At 37.5% G+C, this 9,126-nt stretch overlaps 1 pseudogene; it reads left to right on the top strand.

The window, feature by feature from the left end:
- Window positions 1–3,321: 3,321 nt before the first annotated feature.
- LOC116479666 (60S ribosomal protein L7-like) lies at window positions 3,322–4,035 on the top strand (annotated as a pseudogene).
- Window positions 4,036–9,126: the final 5,091 nt, after the last annotated feature.

Here is a 9,126-nt window from a genome sequence, read left to right on the forward strand (position 1 = left end):
TTTATACTTTCATAAATTTTCATGTTACTAACTAGCATCTTTTCATTTCAGCTTGAAGAACTTCCTTTAGCATTTTTTCTGTAATGCAAATCCAATGGTGTTAAACTCCCTCAGCTTTTGCCTTCCTGGAAAAGTCTTTACCTTTCCCTTATTTCTGAAGGACAGCTTTGCCAGGTAAACTATTTTTGGTTGGCTATTTATTTTTATTTTCAGCACTCTGAATACATTGTTCAACTTTCTTCTGGCTTGCAAGGTTTCAACTGAGAAATCCACTGACAGTCTTGTGGGTGTTCTCTTGTATGTGATGATTCAGGTTTTTTTTTTTCCTGGCTTTGATAATTTTCTATTTGTCTGATTTTTGACAGTTTGATTATAATGTGTCTTGGTGAAGTCCTCTTTTTGTTGAACTTATTTGGGAACTTTTCAGCTTCATGTACCTGCATGTCCATTTCTCTCCTTTTCTGTCTCTGTTCTCCTTTTTATACTCCTATAATGTACGTTAATAGTTCTCTCAATTATGTCCCACAAAATCCCATAGGCTTTTGCCTTATCTTTTCATTTTTTTTTCCTTTTTCTACTTTGACTGTATAATTTCAACTGACCTGTCTGAGTTCATAGGTTCTCTCTTCTGCTTAATAACACCCATTGTTCATGCATTCTATTGCATTTTTCATTCAATTCATTGTATAATTCAGCTTCAGATTTCTATTGGTTCTTTTTCCGTGTGTGGTTTATATATCTTCCTTGAACTTACTATTTTGTTCAGATGTTATTTTTCTGATATTGTTGTTGCCTACCTGTGTTCTCTAGGAGCTCATTGAGCTTCCTTAAGACAAGTGTATTGACTTTTTTCCAGGCAATTTTTAGATTTCCATTTCCTCAGTGTCAATTGCTAAAGCTTTATCAGTTTCATTTGATGGTGTCATATTTGCCTGATTCTTAATGATTAATGTAGTCTTGCATTAATCTTTATGCATTTGAAGGAACCAATACCCCTTCCTGTTTTTATAGATTGGTTTCAGTAATTAAAGACTTTCTCCTCCCTGGTCCTCAGACTGATGGGATTGCCTCTAGGATTTCAGTTGATTGTGGCGGGAGCCACATTACATGGCTGTAGCAGGGTCTACAGTTGGGTCCATTGTTGGTACGCCTGTTACTAGATGTGGGAACAGGGTGGTTCCTGCCAAATAGCCAAGGGACAGAACTATCTCTGGTACCATCACTGAGTTAGAGCCAGCTGGGTTATGAGGCTACTTTGAGTCTTCGGTTTAGTCTGTAGGTAATGAGCCAGTTACTAGGGATATGGATGTATGTGGCTTTCACTGGGTCCTTGTGCAGATGTTTGGGTGGGCAGGACTGCTTATGTGACTATAGTAAAGTGGGACTGGAGCCAGGTTACAGGACTACTTCAAGGCCTGCAGTCAAGACTGAGGTCAATGGGACTGCTACTGGGGGATCAGATGGGCATGTCTCCTGCCAGTTCTGCGGTTGAGCAGAACTGCCCCAGGACCATAGCAGAGTGGGGCTGAAACAGGGTTCACACCTGGCACTGAGGTAATTGTACCTCCTGCCAGGGCATTGATGAGCATTGCTGGGTTCCTGGGTGGGCAGAACTGAGAGGAAGGCTGGAGCCAGGTCACAGGGCTGCTTCAGGATCTCCAGTCAGGTCCATGGCTCATGGGCTTTTTATGTGGCTCCTTCTTGGTCTCTGTGTGAGCAAGAATGATTCTGGACTGGTGGTAGGTCACGGTTGCATAAGAGCCACAGGGCCATTTTGGGATACGCAGTTGAGTACACAGCTAGTGGGCCTGTTACTGGGGACATGGAGAGACAGGTTTCCTCCTCTTTTCCTTGGCAGATGGTGCTGATTGCAGGAGCATGTCCAAGTAGGACTAGGGCTGAGGCCAAAGAGGAATGGGGCTATTTCTGAGTTTGTAGTTAGGACCATGGTCAGTGAGCCTAACTTGGGCATGAGTCTGCATTCTCAAAACAGCCTTCCTTGGTCTTGAGCTCTACCAGGGCTATGCAGTCCTCTAGTTGGGTTCCAAAGCTCCCACAAAGGCACTTTTGAACATGAATGGCTGTCAAATTATTGCTACTGTGAGGAGATATCAGTGAGGACCTCTTATTCCACCATCTTGCTGACATTCTTTCCTGAGCTCCTTTTTAGAATTTGCTTTTGAAGTTCTAAATCCCAGGTCTTAGAAACTCAAAAGTCAAAACTATTGACGTTTTTATTCTTTGTCCTAAATTGCCTAAAGTGTTGCCTAAATGGGAGAATGAGTCATATGTGAACCAGAAGTATGGCAAAATAAAATTAAACCAAATAACCAACCCCCCCACCAAAAAAAAAAACTCTCCCAAACACCTAAAATAGGTGTTTATAACAAAACCAGACAAATGAATAGAATTGGAACTTAACTAACTCAAGTCCACAAGCCAAAACTCTGGTTGCCAAAGCCAAGAAAATGATCCCAAACTTGGACAGGTTGTTATGCAGCTATGTATCTATTTTTTAAAATTCATGAGCTTAGAAAGGTTTAAATAGTCATGAATTGAAAATGAAGTATAGTAATCACTGACAATGAGAGATCAGAAATAGGTCTAGAATAATTTTAAAGGCACATTAAAGGTAATGACTTCAAAGACAATAAATTCTTGCCTCTGGTTTATATTCAGGCTCTGTAGTTACAGATGAGAGACAAGGTTTTAGTAGTTAAAGGTAGGGAATGGATAGAAGTTCTGGCTACTAAGTTGATATACAACTGTAAAGTAGGACCTACTGGATCCAGATTTGATATATAGCAACAACTGAAAGAGATTCATTATTTTAAACTCAGATCTTTATAAGAAAAATATAATGGATTAAAAACAGATGCAACTACACTGAAGAACAGATTATGTACGGTTTATATAGACTAAGAGTGGTATAGTACAGTGATTGTGAACATGGACCCTGAAGTCATAGAGCTTGAGCTAGAAACTTGGTTTTATCACTTACTGATCTTTTCACCTTAAGGAAATTGCTTTACCTCTTTGAATTTCTGTTTCTTTATCTGCAAAAACTGGGAATAATAATAGTAGCCACCCAATAGGGTTATTTTCAGGATTCAAAGTTTGAATGAATGAATTTACCTGAAATATTTTAGTAAGTCCTCAATAAAATTTACTTACAGTAATATTATTATCATCATTATTATGTGATAGTCTATGTATTCACAGGATTAACTTCCAACCCTTCCTACTGGAATATTGGCAAAATCCTTATGGAGGTGTCAATAAGTGAAATGTATTGATTTTGCCTCTTTTCCGGCTAGAACCATGGGGTGTGTCGAAGAGAAAAATAAGGTTCCTGCTGTGCCAGAAACCTTTAAGAAAAAGTGTAGGAATTTTGCACAGCTGAAGATCAAGCGCCTGAGAAAGAAGTCTGCCCAAAAGATGCTTTGAAAGGCAAGGAGGAAGCTTATCTATGAAAAAGCGAAGCATTATCACAAGGAATACAGGCAGATGTACAGAATTGAAATTTGAATGGCTCAGATGGTAAGAAAAGCTGGCAGCTTCTATGCACCTGCAGAACCCAAATTGGCATTGGTCATCAGGGTCAGAGGTATCAATGGTGTGGGCCCAAAGGTCCAAAAGGTGTTGCAGCTTCTTCGCCTTCATCAAATCCTCAATGGAACCTTTGTGAAGATCAACAAAGCTTCAGTTAACATGCTGAGGATTGTAGAGCCATATATTGCATGGGGGTACCCAAATCCGAAGTCAGTAAATGAACTAATCTACAAGCGTGATTATGGCAAAATCGATAAGAAGTAAGTTTCTCTGACAGATAACACTTTGATTGCTGGATCTCTTGGTAAATATGGCATTATTTGCATGGTGGATCTGATTAATGAGACCTATAATAACTTCCTGTGTCCCTTCAAATTATCCTCTCCACAACGTGGAATGAAGAAAAAGACCACCCATTTTGTAAAAGGTGGAGATGCTGGCAACAGGGAGGACCAGATCAACAGGCTTATTAGAATGAACTAAGGTGTCTTCCATGATTATTTTTCTAATCTGGTCAGTTAATAAGCAGTACATGCTCTCAGATTAAAAAAAAGAAGTGTATGATTTTTTGTCTTTCCTTTTTAAATGTATTCCACTGATTCTTTGGCATTTGCTGACTCTCCTCTATGTTCTGTGCAAATTCACCTTCCATTCTTGTTTGTGTCTGAGTGGTTACTTTGCATTGTCAGGAGTATCTCCACCTCCTTCCCACCCACAGAGGATTATCAGTATTTCCATCAGAACTTGCTTAGATTCCATCCTTTCAATTGTAATCAGCATCAATTGTACGTTTGCAGCTTTCTTCCCATTTAGGATTGTCAGAATTTGTGCAGTTGCTGAAACTTAGACAGTTGGAGTTTATTCATTCACCAGTATTTATTGAACTCCTCATATGTGCCAGGTGCTAAAGTACAGGGTTCCTGCTCTCATGGAGCTTTCAGAGTAGACAGGCTCTGTAAAATGCCTGTTAACTGTTGTTCTCTCCCCAGGGATGGCTGAGGTGCATTTCTCCTTGCCCAGCCTCCTTGTTCTGCAAGTTCTCTGACATGTTAATGACGTGGGAGAAAGTTTCATACTCTGCTTCAGCATAGAGGTGAGAGCAAAGAGATGCCCATTATCTCCCTTACTGCACAGAACTCATTCACTCCATAATTCTTGTTGTGTTGCAACATTGCCTCTTGGCTCCAGCGGCACTTGTGAAGGATGAAGCCTTCTCGTTTTTGCCATTTCTTGCACATTTGTGTGTGTGTGTGTGTGTGTGTGTGTGTGTGTGTATGAGAGATGCACTAGGAGACTTGGCTTCTCTAAGAGCATTTATATTGATTTATAAAATGAATTATATTGAAATATATGGACTTGATATTGAAATATATGAACTTTGTATACTAGAGAGTTTATTTGTGAACCAGATAAACTGGGGTTACAACTCTGAGTCTTCAGCTTGTTAGCCATGTGTCTTTAATCAGTATTATTCTATAAAGTTCTCAGACTACTATTTTCTCCTCTATAAAAGAGACAAATACCTCTCACTTTGGATGACTGTTATAAGAAAAGAGAAAATGATTGTAAAGTCCCTGGTGTAGTGCCTCAAATTTAGCACTGAAAAAAATGAAAGCTCGTATATTGCCTTATGCAATTGATCCTATTATTTGTGTTCTATGCTATAACTGGATGTGTTTTATGCTATAAAAGTCTATCAATATTTATTGATTATATGCCATAAAATTTCTGGGCATGATTCAGAGATTAAGAGAAAATATCCAGATGGCATTATCTTTTGGGGCAGGGAAATCCACGGAGGAAAAGAGAAAAAAATACGAAGAAGATAAGAGAGTAAGAAAGATCATAGTCAGGGATTTTTTTGGTTGTAAGACATAAAAGTCCCATCAATCTAGCTTAAACCAAGATGAGTTTATTAAAAAGACTCTCAGCTATTAAAAAGGATTTAGGGTCAGAAAATGTATATGTACTTCATGAAAAAATGGAAAGTTGTCAACAATTAGGGAGTATTTGTTCTCTGTTATGTTCTTGTTTTTGCTTTTACTTGTCACATGGCCTCATCTTTCTAATGGTTTCTGAATGTTTGTTACTTTGTTTTCTTCTGTCTGAAGTCTGATTCTTTCTGCTTCCTCATCAGCATGATTACACCCAAATGACCACCCTAGTTCCTGACATGTCAGTATCTTTTTAGCTTTTGCTGACTCTCAGTACTGCGATTCTTAGTTCAAGTTCTCAAGTGAGTGGATCTGATGGGACCAGTAAAAAGGGCACATGTCTACCTGCAATCCAATCAGCTTATAGCCAAGCAGGAAGGAGGTCATGTGATATGAACAACTGGGACTGTAGAGTGAAGAGGCAGCTCTCAGACAAGAGGGCATGAGCTGGGCAGGCACCCTAAAATTTGTTGATGACAAACAAGCCAAATACCTAGGATGGCTTTAATTGAGAGTGTGGCTGCTGAGGAACAGTTTGGAAAAATACCTTATGGCAAAGATCATGTGTGTGTTTGTGTGTGCATGTGTGCAATGGGTAACGGGGGTGGAGAATCGGGCGAGAGAGAACAGAATGTACTTTATAGAAACAAGGCCTAAACAGGAAGGAAACTAATCTTCCAGATACCAAAAATGGATCTAAGAACAGTAGCTTCTCCTAGGGCTGGAAGATGGAAATCGTTTGGACTATCCAGAAAACTGGATCCTGGAGAAGGACAGGATCTATAAGAAAAGCCTTCTGATTCAAGGGGTGTGTGTGTGTGTGTGTGTGTGTGTGTGTGTGAGAGAGAGAGAGAGAGAGGGCTCTTAGTAACAATTTCTTGGTGCAGCTTTAGCTTGCACGTGTACGTAGAGTGGGCTTCCTGTACCTTCAGGAGGCCCAGATCATTCCAGCCCTTCAAACTTTTGTGTAAAGTAAACAATAAAATCAGAGTAAACAATAAAAAAGAGAAAGTTAATAGAAATAAATGACAGAAGAGAGATATTAACTGTTTGGTACATTACACTTAGACTAAATTAAGAGCTGGGAAACTACATCAGATATATTAACCTTTTAAAAACTTCCATCCAGAAATTCCCATCCAGTATGGTCAGTTAGCTGTGTCATTGGGTAGTGTGTTTGTATTGGCCAGAAATGGAACGGGGAGAAAGAGTTACTACCTGAAAAGAATTGGAACAGAATGTTTGGGTCCAGGGATTCCTTTTTTTTTTTTTTCCTGAAAAAAATTGTTTTTACTTTTTTACTCTTGGTTGGTAACAAAGAGTGCACTCAAGCTCTAACAATAAATGAGTTGTGTCGAATCTAGCACATGTTTCCAAGCAGAATTTAAAAATATGTAGAGTTGTAAGAAAGTGTTAGCGATTATTTTTGGGGAATACGATTGAAGTAACTTGAGGAAGGAGTAGGAAGAGGGATGCTACTTTTTATTTTATACTGCTTTGTAGTACCTGACTAAAAAAAAAATTAAAAAGTATATGTTAACTTTATAAGAAAACACAAATATCGTCTAAGTTAAAAATTCACAAAAATACGTAAATACTAATAATACCTAATCTTTCTGGCTTGGTTGGGGAGTTAGGTTTTTGTGTAAATATTTAAAAAAATATCTGAAGCTATTGTAACTATTTTAAGTGAAAATCTCTCTAAGGTACCTACTACTCCCTTGCTTTCTTAGAAAGAAAATGTATTGATGATTCAGGAATATGATGATCAAAGTGTGGAGAAACTCAGAAAAAAGGCTACAAACTTCAGTATCTTGAATTTTATGTAAAAATCTAATCTAAAATAGTAAAACAGCATAATGCACAATTAAGACATCAGTTATTCTTTTAAGAGTACAGTGTGCATGGTTCCAGGATTCTGGAATAAGGATATGGAAACAATGAAAAAATAAAAGTTAAGTAATAATGACCCCATCAAAGCCAAACTGTTCTTAAGTATTTTAATATTGAATTGAGAAAAGGATAATACTGTTTTATTGCTATTATAATCATGGCACTATTTTTTAAAATGACTAGAAACCAAATCCAATCCAATATGTTGCCTAGCAACTATGAGACACAAATACTTTACTTTGTTTCTTAAGCTGACATTAAAACACTACCAAAGATTCCTAAAAATACCTGTCTTAGAGTTCAGTTCTCAGCTAATCTCTTTAGTTCTCAAATATGGTTTTTTCCCCCATTAGAACATCTGACATTAAAATTCCTAATATTCACTTTAGCAAGTATATCAGTAATTCATCAACTTTTTCTTCTTTTTAAATCTTAGACTGTGCCTGCTATTTAAATTACTTGTAATATTAGCACTTTAAAATGAGAAATCAAATGCCTAAAACATAAATAACTTAGCAAGATTTTTCTCTTGGCTTAGAGCATAATTGTAAGAGAGATGGTGTATAGCTGAAAAGTTTTGGTGCTCAGCTGTGTGCTGAAGAAAGTATTTCCAAGTCTTTTACAAGTGAATTCCCACTAACTGGGCCCTCATCCTACAGAAACATGGTTTGTGGGGGAGGAGGAGGGAGTCTGTTTATAGCTCCATCACTCATGCTGTGTCATCAGAGCTGGATTATAAAAAGTTATGTCTTCTAGATCAGAGCCTTGCCTAAATAGGAAGTCTAGAAATCACCTAAACAAAGAGATGGCTATGCAACTCCCTGAAGGGGAGTTAGTTTACACTCCTGCTATGAGAACTATCAGCAAGTCACTGTTTTTTGGAAATGCATTTTAAAAAACATTCAATATTTTAATAATAATGAATTATGTTTAGTCTCATTTATGTGGAGAAAAATGAAGGCAAATCAGGTGCAGAAGATGTAATGTGAATAGAGATATAAGTACTACTTGTTTAAATTCAGAGAAATAATTATGATGCTTGCAAGTATTTACCGAGCATTTATTATGGGCTAAACACTAGGTAACTGCCTTACATTTAATCCTTATAACACCATATAAACTGGTAGCTAGTGCTGCTCATCTTAAATATGAAGAATTAATGGAGAGAAAGTTTAGGTATCTTGCTCAAGGTACACAAGGAAAGCGGCAGAGCTAGTTTCAAACCTGAGCCTATCCTGGTTCCAAAGTTCTTGTTCTTGACCAAGAAAGTGCAGTTAAGTACCCCTTTATTGTTCAGTATCAGCTAAAACCGGCCTATATTAAAAATTTTTATTCTGTTTTGAAGTGTTGTTAAGATTATCAGATAATCAAAAGGTTAACAAACTTACTGGCAACTAGACCATTTGTTTTTGCTTAATTTAATCAAGTTTTAAAAATTCATAATCAACCTGTCTTATAATAGTTTCATCTTATGCATGTGGGCTTTATACCAATTCATCTTATTTTCCTCCTGTGCTTTATATAATTTTATTCTCCTAGAGCTTAGTTCAGAGCCTAAATATAAATGCTCAACAAAAATGTGTTGGATGAGTGAATGCAGTTTACATGTAGATCTTAGTGTGATTAATTTCAGTAGTTGAGCCTTTCAGTATGTATTGACTTTGTCAAGGTCTGGATGAGGTATCCACACTAAGGGCACCATGAATCACAGTAATAGTTAACGCATCTATAGTGCTTCATAAGTGTC

The sequence above is a fragment of the Hylobates moloch genome, unplaced genomic scaffold (genome assembly GCF_009828535.3).
Source record: "Hylobates moloch isolate HMO894 unplaced genomic scaffold, HMol_V3 SCAFFOLD_12, whole genome shotgun sequence".
Taxonomy (NCBI): domain Eukaryota; kingdom Metazoa; phylum Chordata; class Mammalia; order Primates; family Hylobatidae; genus Hylobates; species Hylobates moloch.